Source organism: Mixophyes fleayi, chromosome 3 (genome assembly GCF_038048845.1).
Source record: "Mixophyes fleayi isolate aMixFle1 chromosome 3, aMixFle1.hap1, whole genome shotgun sequence".
NCBI lineage: Eukaryota > Metazoa > Chordata > Amphibia > Anura > Limnodynastidae > Mixophyes > Mixophyes fleayi.
The window spans coordinates 269,130,741-269,142,527 of NC_134404.1; the positions used below are offsets into that span (position 1 = coordinate 269,130,741).

Genomic DNA, 11,787 nt, shown 5'->3' on the forward strand with positions numbered 1-11,787 from the left:
AGTTTATGCAACACCCCACCTGCGTGTGTTCCTTTGTCTCTCCGGTCGTATTTATACACCTTATCTGATTACTGACCACACAAGAAATATCGCTGAGGAAGATCACTCTATTATTTATTAAATTATGTACAATATTGAATTATTCATTGATCACGGTGTAGGGATTCCCGAAACACCTGTTTTGAAGAAAATATAGTGGTTACATATTGTGATAAAATGTGGTTCATTTATAATCAACATATTAATAACATAAGATGTACAAATATTATACAAGCATGCTGTTTGTTTAGAACTGAACATTAAGAATCAATTAAGATATCTAAATACTATATTTCATTATAACTTATTTTATTGCATTTTATATTATTATGTTTAGGTAATTCATAATTTGAAATCACTTTTCATAAAATCTCAGAATAAACATAGATGCTTTCCTCTTACATTACTAAAATAGTAATACATCAATAAAACAATAAATAACAATAAATCTATACTGTGAATTTGCACAATGTAAGTTATTATGTCTTGCAAAACTGACGCATCGCAAATGCGTGCAACAGGTATCTGTATTCCACATAACTTGCATTTACATGGAGTTGATGATGGACATCTTTGTGTTTAAGGTTATACTAGTGCTTATGTATCTTATATATAATCAAAAAAAGTAAAACAACATTAACATGCTAGAAGAAAACAAAACCTAAACAATAAAAAAAAGCTTTGAAAAAGACTTAGAACTCAGACGAAACGAGTCAGAGAGAGCATCCAAGTCACAAGTTGTGATCTCTTTAACATAGAGTGGAACACAGTTTATCTTGCAGCTATAGCCACAGAAAGAGATCCTAGAATAGGTGACCATTGGAGGGTGAATATACTGTTTTTTCTACATCTATGGTGTGCTGCTTAAGTAGTGACATAATAATTGGTATCAGACACATTTCACAGAATTCCCTCTCCTTGACTGGAACATCATTGTCTATTGCTATTACTAGAAACCATGAATACAGTAATCAGGTTTATGTTATTATGCATTATTTATAATAAAATGTTATATTTTTGTTTCCTTTTCTTATTTTAAGTAACCCTCCTCCAAAGAAAAATGCTGTGTCAGGGAACCTATTCTAGCTCTCTCCAAAATGACCTCATGCACATGGGCTGCTTTCATCCTAGTGTGTAAGCCAATGTACACAAATAAGCAGTTCAACCATTCCCTTTTCAGGTGAACCTTGCAAGTAGCATATTGTACTGGATAGAAGCAAATCCCTGGGGTATTATTCAAGCTAGGGAGCCCTGTTATATTACCACACACTTTATGTCACATATGGTGACATTTTTGTAATTATTTGCAACATTAATACATTTTTAGAGCAATCTTGGCCTATTCACAAACAAGAAAGAGATGGTAGTGTTTGAATCAAACCTGACAATTCACATGTGATGGGTGCACCTAGGTTCCAAGACCCCCAATGTATACAGGCTAACAAAAATCTCCCCAAAAAGAACAGGGGGCATATTTACTAAACTGTAGATTTGAAAAACTGGAGATGTTGTCTATAGCAACTAATCAGATTCTAGCTGTCATTTTGTAGAATGTACTAAATAAATGATAACTAGAAAATGATTGGTTGCAATAGGCAACATCTCCACTTTTTCAAACCTGCAGTTTAGTAAATATACCCCCAGGAGTGAAAAACTAAGCAGAAGAAGAGCCCTCATATTGGACACACTAAGGACAGTTAAAATCATGATTTATCAGATTGACAAGTATTACGTATCAGAAGTGACAGTCTTTGCTGGTATAAAGATCAAAACAATTAAAAACATCAACAACTCCATGTAAACCAGTTGGGATAAGGGCAACAAGTAATTGTATTGAGACATTTAATTACTTGAACCATTTACTCTTCACAATAAACTGTTGCTACATTACCTGATCAAAAACTTTAGGAAATGGCATCTCCAGTTTCTGTAACAAAAACAGAGATGTCAGTACATAATTCGAGACCTTTGTGTTTATGGCTGTCAACTATCAATGGAAGGAATAAATACTACTGCCAGTGACACTATGAATCCTGCAAATAGCATGTGTCACGTCACATGGTTATAAGTATAGGTTTATTTCTCCTATTGTAAATTTTGTCTACCTTTTAGTATAGTAAATATCAGTAAAATATGACACCAGTAAAACTGTTGTCTGTCAGTACATTTGTATAAAATTGTTACAAAAAATATTTTGGGATCTGCACAGAGGGACAGTTTATCGGCATTATCATGTTTGTGTATGTGGTATGCTTCTCTTATATACTAGTATTATTATTTGGGAAGTGGGATATTGTGATAACTGAATTCCAGACTTTAAATAATGGTATAAACAAACCTGGCTATATTTTCAATAATATGTGGATTTGCATGTCAAACTATAGTAAGTATAGCAATGGATTAGTTTTCTTTTTTGAATTTTTAGAATATTGGTACCTGCCATTCAATGTGTATTTCAATAGCCTTATCACCTGATACTAAATTATCATGCTTTCGTTTTTCTCGAGGGCATTTATTCCAATCGTAATATATGCAATTTTACAGTTATTAAAACTTGTAATGAAGTAGGGGTACAAGTGCACTAATTCTGCTGTGCTGCAGATATTAGGAAGAGGTAGATTATTAAATTGGTTGTGCACATTTTTACAACTATCCCTCTGTATAACCACCCAATCCCGATGTAGCATTTAGGGTCGGTCTCTGATCTGGGACCCTCTCTGCTAAACTAAGCTGAATATATGAAGGCAGCCACTTCACAGGAAGCTTGAAACTTATATACAGCTCTACTGAATAGAACTGCATGGATAGTGCAATGGTTACCTTTACATATATATTATGTGCTGGTGGTTGGGGGTGTTGGTGGGACATATTGAAGGAGGGTCCCCAAAAGTGCTAAACACATTTAATTGTAATTCAACTGCTATGACTATATCTGTACTAGTGGTATTTCCAAGCAATAAAATAATGTTTGTATTCCACCTAAGAATCATTGTTGGCAGGGTCATCATGTCATTTCAATTGACAATGTACTTTTATCATTTTTACAACTTGAAAGGATACTGTAAAAAACCTGTTTTATTTTTCCAAATGTGGTAATCAAAAGATAATTGTGGGCATGTTTGAAGTAATGTAAAATCGAGCATATCTTATTGTGTAATAAGACCAGCATTGATACACGCATTGTGACAATTATGAAGACCATTGTTATATAGAAACCTAAAGTTTGTGATGCTCTCTAATACTTTCTAACATTAAAATATTGACCTGTCATAATGTGCGCTGCCATGTGATGTCTTCTACCACACAATTTAAACGGCATTATGGACATTCAGGGCACTTTACAAATGTGCAGAAATGCATCTACAGTAGTGCAAATGACATTGGTGTATTTTTGGATTGGAGGAGGTTGGTGGATCGGGTGCAAATACAAGATTGTGTTTTGAGGGAGAAGATAATTTAAATGAGAACACAGGTGTGGGGAAGGTGCATTTACAGAGGGGTTCTCTGATTAGGGGATGTGTTATCTGCAAAAATACTTATTTTTACACATCCTCCTGATGGTGGAATCCAGGTGTTGGCCTAAACTTCCACTAGTTGGCTTTTTGCACCTTCTCAGTAAAAGTTACATGAGAAATGTAAAAAACTGTTTCAAACAAAAAAAGATCCTCCTGATGTCCCCTCTATCTGGTGATTAATTTCAGACATAGATGAGGCTAAACCAAGTAGTATATTGGAGAAACATGGAAACATGGAAAAGATAAAGTGAATGTGGGGTGGTCCTAAAGTGGGAGAAGGAAGTGACATTTTCGGTGACACCTACAATCCCACAACCGTAGGCTAAGATAGATTTTTTTTAGGGCATTTCCCAAAATCTGTATGTGTGGGCGAAAGGTACATATAGCTGTATTTGCAAAAACTGAAGAGTTATTCTGTACTTTCATAATTGTTTTTTCTTATGTTAATTAATTATAATTTGAAATATTTACATTTTTGATTTTTTCTTCGCCTTCTCTCTAGAATTGTATAAAAAAACAGAAGTTGTCATCATCATTGATCCTTGCAACATTTTGTACTTTATTTCTCATGACTCTTGTTACTATCTCATACCACGTATGTTCCATATCAGACTTCTCCATCTATAACCCTCATACTTTCTACTTTTATTTACCTTATGTTTTGCTTTGAACTGATAATGGGTAGAACTAACGTGAAATGTATATTCTATTAACCGATGGTGATTAAGAAGGTGTCAGGAGTTCTTTAAAGGAAGAGTATATAGCGGGAACTACAAAATAGTTTTCCTAATTTGTCTACATAAAAGCAGAGTTAATATTCTTCAGCAACTTTAGTTTCTGCATTCCTCTAACACTAGACGGGTGTCGGAGGAGAGTAGAATGGACTATTATTATATGCAATGGGTAACAGTGCTTAGTGAGGCTATATGTCCCAGTCACACAGCAATGTTGGTTTGGGGGGTACAAGCTTGTTTGAGTATAGAAAGAAAATAAAAGTTTTGCATGAACTGTGTAGAGGGATGGACATCGGGTAGAATAGAACCTTGGGAGTACTTAAATATTTGGAGGCCTAGGGAAAGTCTTGTTACAACAAGAGAGGGAATTTCAGAGAATGGGTGCAGCCTAAAACAGACATGCAACAGGAAATGGGAGCAAATAATGATTGTGGATGAGAGCAGCAGATCTTGTTCAGAGTGGAGGAGTTGAGTTGGGAGAAGAGATGTATCTTGGCGCAGTTTTACCTTTGGCTTTATATGCTAGTAGAAGAATCTTTTATTATATTTGGCTAAGTACAAGCCATGAAAATAGGAATTGGCAGAGTGGAGCAGCAGTAGACAAACGATTTTCGAGGAACATTAGTCTAGCTGCTGCATTGAAAATAGATTCACCATGACACAAATTTTTAAGTATTCGTAAAGTTACAAAATGCTGACTGTAAAGTTTTAGATACTTCCGATTCTTTAATTCCTTTCAACTCCTACAATACATTTCTCAAAGAAAATAAATGCTAGGCTGTGACAGGGGAGATGCAGAGAATTAACAAGACAACAACCAGGTATTAGCTGAAACCAATTAAAGTGTATTTATATGTTTCAATTAAGCTCCATAAAAGCTTTATATTTATTGAGGTAGAGCTTAAGAAGGTCTCTGTATTTAATCAATACCATTCTCTAATAAGCTGCAGCTGCACAAAGTATTTCAGCAAGTGACACTGTAACTACTGTGTACACTCCTTTTATGTAGACAATAATTCCTGTATGACAAGCTCCGGGAGATTAGACTGTGAAGTTCTACAAGTAACTTTGCCTTGCAACCAAATTATTGTTTTGTAGAATCGACTGTCTCTCGTATGTTTTTTCCAACTATCTTACCACTGGGGATTAATAACACTTTCGAATATTATTTTTTTTACTCTAGAATGATCAGTGAGTAAACCAATGGGCAATGTCTACATTAGAATTAGGAGCAAAGTAAAAAAAAGTATCAAATTTGTACCTTGGCAAAACCATGTTGCACTGTGGTGGGGTGGGGGTGGGGGCAAATTTAAAATGTGAGGACAGATTTGGTAAAGGGCGTGTCCTAGCTCAACTCTTGCAGTGTGATAATATATCTGCCCAGCAGTTGTGTGCTTCATGCAAAATCATCCAGTATTTTCCCTGCATGCAAAAATAAATAAAATAAATGCATTTGCACGTTTGTCCAGGAATTTGCTTTGCTCCTAACTGTACCATTATCACAGTGGCTGAAGAAATAATGACATAAGTAATGTAACCACATTCTACAGGCACTTACCCCTTTTTGATGTTAGTTACAATTACTGGAATAGGTCTTTTGTTTCTAGGGAGAAACAGACATTTGTGTTACAATCTTCCAAGGTTTGACCTTGATTATTTTCTACTTTAGCAAAAGACTTATCTTAGCCACCCTTGTCTATAACAATTCAAGTACACCTTAGAGTCGGGGTCTATACATTGCTATGCTTCTTGAACATGAATCCATATGATTATATTAAGTCCTACTGACAACAGAGTAATATATTCTTTATACCTCTGGTAGGGTCCCATTACAGGCATATTGCTAAGTCCCTGAAGGATTATGGTGTTGGTTGGTGAAGCTTCTGTGCTTTCAGTTGTGTGAGTGTGTACACCCCTATTATTAGATAGCAGGACAAGGACACTAAGTTGGTTCTTCATTGGTGTACCAGTAGAAAAAAGTGAAGATAGTAGGTTTCACCAAGGACCACTTCCATAGACAGTACAAATGTTTGCTCAAGTAGAAGAATTGCTACAACTATCAGTGTAACCACGGAGGCTTAGATCAGCTTATAGGGAGATAAGTGCTCAGAAGCAAGAAGTACTTTCAATTAAAATGTTTTTGCATATAATTATGATATGAAGTATTTTAAAATCAAGCTCCATCTCTATTAATGTTAGCTGTTTAAGCAAATATTACCTGAGTAGATGACCATATAAATATTATATATAGCGAATCATCCAGTAAATGAAAGGTTCAAAACAATTTTGAGACATATACCCTCATGATTACTACTTTTAAAACACATTTTTGGTTTAAAGACGGAAGTAATATTTATTGCTGTACAACCAAAAAACAAAAGAGGTGCAAAATTACCAGTGAGTGAACGAACAAAGTCAGCAAATAAACACACAAGTCCAATGAACAAACAATGTGACTTCAATAAAACAAAGACAGCAGATCAAATTACATAGATGGTGTATTCAATCAAATTTTAATGCATTAAAATTAAGAAAGTTCATTCACTGGTAATGTTTATTCACTGGACGTTTACATATGTGTATATATATATATATATATATATATATATATATATATATATATATAGATATGTATATATATATATATATATATATATATATATATATATATATATATATATATATATATATACATATAGATAGATATAGATAGAGCAGTTAATTTGAGTCACTAAATATATATATATATATATATATATATATATATATATATATATATATATATATTTCTTTATATATACACAGATATAACAGTTAATTTGGCAAAGGAATGATTTCTGTTAAAATTGTGAACTAGGTAACAATATGTCATGAAAACTTATGTCTAATCTTTTTAGTTGCACTTATACCAATCTCTCATGCCTGCAACTAGGCACTACCAGTCAAACTCTGCAACTGAAGTCAATGACAAGTGCCATAGGTAATGGTATGTGTTAAAAAATAACAAAAACATAAATATATTTAAAAATTGTCCTTTTGCAGCCCCCAACAACTGTCTTAGGTACATGTCCCTGATTATTTGTTTGTGAAACACGGCTCTATTTTTAATGATATATCAACATGAAAGTACTCACAGAGCCATTTCTTTCTTCCATTGATCATATGTTCTATAAGATAATGAGATCAATAATTAAATCATATTACAAATATATATAGAATTTGAGTAACAGCCTGAAAGCATTACAAGTAAAGACAAAGGTGAATTAAAGACTTGCAGAAATTAAAATTACTATAGAAAAGATAAAATAAAATTATATTACACAATTACAAAAGATAGATTCCTGGTGACTAGACTGTAGTAGAGAACAATTTGTGGCCTAGTATATAATACAGAGCCCATTCCTTGTTGAAAAGTCCAACAGAGCCCATTTCCTGGTGGACAGTGTATAACAAAGCCTGTTTCCCAGGTGGTCAGTGTATAATAAAGCCTGTTTCCCAGGTGGTCAGTGTATAACAAAGCCTGTTTCCCAGGTGGACAGTGTATAACAAAGCCTGTTTCCCAGGTGGACAGTGTATAATAGAGCCCATTTCCTGGTGGACAGTGTATAATAAAGCCTGTTTCCCAGGTGGTCAGTGTATAATAGAGCCCATTCACCGCAGGCCAAGAACATACACTCTATATAATTATTCCCTGGGGAGTCTGTCCCAGGAGAAGTATCCAGGAGCCACATCTCCTCTAAGGCACGTGCCCATGTGATAGATAGCAATGTGGGTTGTCTCTGCAATGTATGGCTGCCAGTCTGTGGTTTCTTGGTGTAAAGTGTGTTTGGCAGTTGGGGCTGATGTCCTCTGCATACAGTCATTACAGGATGAAACCTCATATACCGGGCCCAGGATTACATGGAAAGTATTCACTTTTATGCTGCATTAAGTACATTTCTTTTTATAAAAACACATGTCATATAGATATTTCTCCACTGTACCATGTGCCATGATGAGCATTGTGCCCTATAAAAGTGCTGTTAGTGATAATGGTATGATGACTTTTGGCAGAAGACTTTCTTCAACTAACTGAACACAATCATTGAAAGTGCATGTTTTGCTGTATTGGGTATTGCTTAGAAAACATTGATTTTTGTATCCCAATATATATTTGTCAGAATCTGGTAACATTACAAAAGAATCCCATTAAAAGTAAAGGACAACCAATCTCTGCTAGCACAAGTGAAGATGACTGTGAGCCCTTCCACAAAGTAAGGAACACCACTAAAAGTGACTCTTTATTTATTAATCTCGCTCCACAAAAGTAAACCTTATTTTTTCATGTCTCTGCAAAACTAGATACACTGGTGCACTTACTCCATACTTAGCATACTTGGAACGTTGTTGCTCCAACCAACGTCTACCATTGACCAATGCTACTCTACATGTAACGCCAACTTGCTTCACAAGCCAATGAACTTTGACAGAAATCTAAGTGTACCAGAGCAAATCACTGCCTGTAACAACACTAGAAAGTATTTTGCACCGCTCTTTTGCTGTTTTGCTCTTTCTAAATGAGGCCCAGTATGTTCAAATATATCTTATATTTTAATTATTTTGTTTCATTTATAAAACGTGCATGGAGAACAGATGAGGTGATAATGGAGAGGTGTGAGCAGACTGCCTTAGGAGAACAGTGATGTCATCAGAGGTATGAGTAGAATGTTCACATTATGGGCTCATGTAGAGCTTTTTTGCACTGTGCATACTCACAGAAAATGTTTACACTCCCATCCCTATGCAGAGTCAGAAGCATTTTGCACTTCCAACTCCTCTACTACTCAGGGCCCTCTTAAGAACATCTTGGGGCCCCAGGCACGGCAGTGCACCGGGGGGCCCTATATATAAAAAACAAAACAAAAACATTATATATATGGGCCCTGCAGCCCAGGGGGACCCCTCGGAGGCAGCAAAAAATAAAAAAACCTGAAAAAAAAGAAGAAAATACTTACCTTGCGGTCAGCTGGCGATCCGGCTCCCTCCCTGGTCTCCTCCTCCGTCGCGCTCCGCAATGGATGTCGGGCGGGCGTGATGACGTCACGCCCGACATGCACTGCGAGCGCCGCACGGAGGAGAAGACCAGGGAGGGAGCCGGATCGCTAGCTGACCGCAAGGTAAGTATTTTCTTCTTTTTTTTCAGGTTTTTTTATTTTTTGCTGCCTCCGACGGGCCCCCCTGGGCTGCAGGGCCCCCGGGCACCTGCCCATTGTGCCCAATGGGAAAGACGGCCCTGCTACTACTCTTAGAGAGGCAGAATGGGGAAGGGAGGATGTGTGTAAGCATTGGCAGAGAACTGTAAGGCCATGTTCATGCAAATGCAGCTCACAACAAAGACAAATATGGACCTGTCAGGAGGTTTATAACTTGCAGGTGCTCAACACCTGGTGCAAAATACACATAGATGATGATGACAAACGTCAGCCACTTCTGATTGGCAGAGTGCGTCTTGATTCCTCACACTTATACTATTACTACTATAGATCAAAGTGACTGCTATGATCTATTCACATTATTTAATTGACATTTGAAATTGGACCTCAGCACAAAAACAGGTTCCATTTGCTTTTTTAAGTGGAAAATCAACGTATGTTTGTGTTTAATTGAACTTAATAAGAATTTTTGTTTTGGATGCAATTGCATTTTACATGGTAAATGTAACTTTCACACAGACTGGCCTATGTATATGATACATAAAACAAGAGCATATACTACTGTTCTCTCCTGGTGTAAGACTGGTACATATGCCATCCTTACAGAGCTGGACACATCTTGAGATGTCTCTGTCTCAGCATGCTACACCAAATGCATCTATTTTTAAGTGCAAAATGCATCCAACTTTACATATGAACCTATATCTGCAGTGCACACAGGGGATATGTCTTGTACTCTGTGTGATAGCTCAGTCTGACACTACTTCTAATACAGATATCTAAGTATGTGAATACCTGCACAAGCGGTAAGATCTATGTTAAAATGTAATATGAAGCAACTCACTCTACAAAAATGTCTGACAAGTCATCTGTCCACGGACTCAGTCCCATCACTGAAACATAAAAATATATAGAAATAATTATATGAAATGTATTATACAGTTTAAAAATGTAATTATCTTAAAATTAGTTATCACCAATGAGGGAACAATTGTATATTTATTCTCCCCTTCAAATTCAGTATACATTTTACTATTTGTAGCCCTGGTTACTTTTTGACCTCTAATGCTGCTTTTGACAGATCATTGAACAATGTGGACAGGATTTATTAAGGAACATAAATGCTGATAAGGGCCGTATTTGTGCATGCCCAAATGGACTATGGGCCAATGAACGCAAGAACATCCAAATCAACTTCGAGTGCAAACGACACTTACAACAGGTAACAATTTCATGGGTGGAACGGAGAGGGGAATGGGTGTAAGCACATAGTCAATGCACAGTAAGAGCGCGCCAAGCTCGGGCGCATGCGGCAGCGCCCAATTTAAGCTTTAGGCATCTCTAAGGTACGTGTTTTTTTCTGTTGTATCACTTGCACCAGCTTCATGTGTTTGCAATCAGGAACAACCCTAAAAATGCATTTTATGTACAGTAGATATTAATAACATCACTATAAATGTATTATTTTTTTACTATATTATTAAAAGGTGACTATATTTGAATATTTTTTTTATTTGCGACTTTCTATTCCACATATGTATTGGACTCATCCTGCAGTGTATTGTGTCTGTCGATGCACAGCGTACCTAGACCTGTATTCAATAAGAGACGTCTCTTCAGATCCGCTTGTAGTTGAGTACGAACGTGTGTCTGCCTAAATTATGTGCGTTTTAAAATAAAAAACACAATTGCGTTCCTTAATGAATCATACCCTGTGTCTTTACCCAGTTTGAAGATACACAGACCTATTTATCTTAGACCTAGCCACACTGTCATAGTCATTACACACAAATAATATGACAGTTACAGTGATGTTAACATGTGTAAATGGCTACAATAAAGATGCCAGTGTATTGTGTTATGCTTACTGTACCAAATGCTGTTTGTATCATAGCAGACATCTAATTTCTGTTTAGAAAACACATCCAATCCAAAATATCCTGCTCATGTAATTTATGTTCATGTGTGCTCTATCTCAGTGTTAGTTATATTATCACATATTTATCTCATTTGAAAAATATTTAAGGTGGCAGTGTGGTCAGCATTGCTCCATCACAGTTGTGGAGCCATGTGTTTGACTCTGACCGGGGCCCTATCTGTATGTACTGTGTATGTTCTCCCAGTGTTTGTGTGAGTCTCCTCTGAGTGCTCCAGTTTCCTCCCACAGTCCAAAACTAAACATGGTAGGTTAATTGGCTGCTGGCAAAAAAATATTAAAAGGACCATAAAGTGTGTGGGTGTTTGTGTGTTAGGGAATTTATACTGTAAGGTCCAACAGGGCAGGGACTGATGTGAGTGATTCAATAT

General features: G+C 36.1%; 1 long non-coding RNA gene across 1 annotated transcript; it reads right to left on the bottom strand.

Moving 5' to 3' along the window:
- Positions 1 to 1,928: 1,928 nt before the first annotated feature.
- On the bottom strand, positions 1,929 to 10,375 carry LOC142142964 (uncharacterized). Its single transcript, XR_012689428.1, has 5 exons — positions 10,325 to 10,375; positions 7,423 to 7,455; positions 5,847 to 5,891; positions 4,026 to 4,052; positions 1,929 to 1,966 (listed from the first exon to the last, which is right to left on the bottom strand). It is a non-coding gene; the product is annotated as an uncharacterized LOC142142964 (long non-coding RNA).
- Positions 10,376 to 11,787: the final 1,412 nt, after the last annotated feature.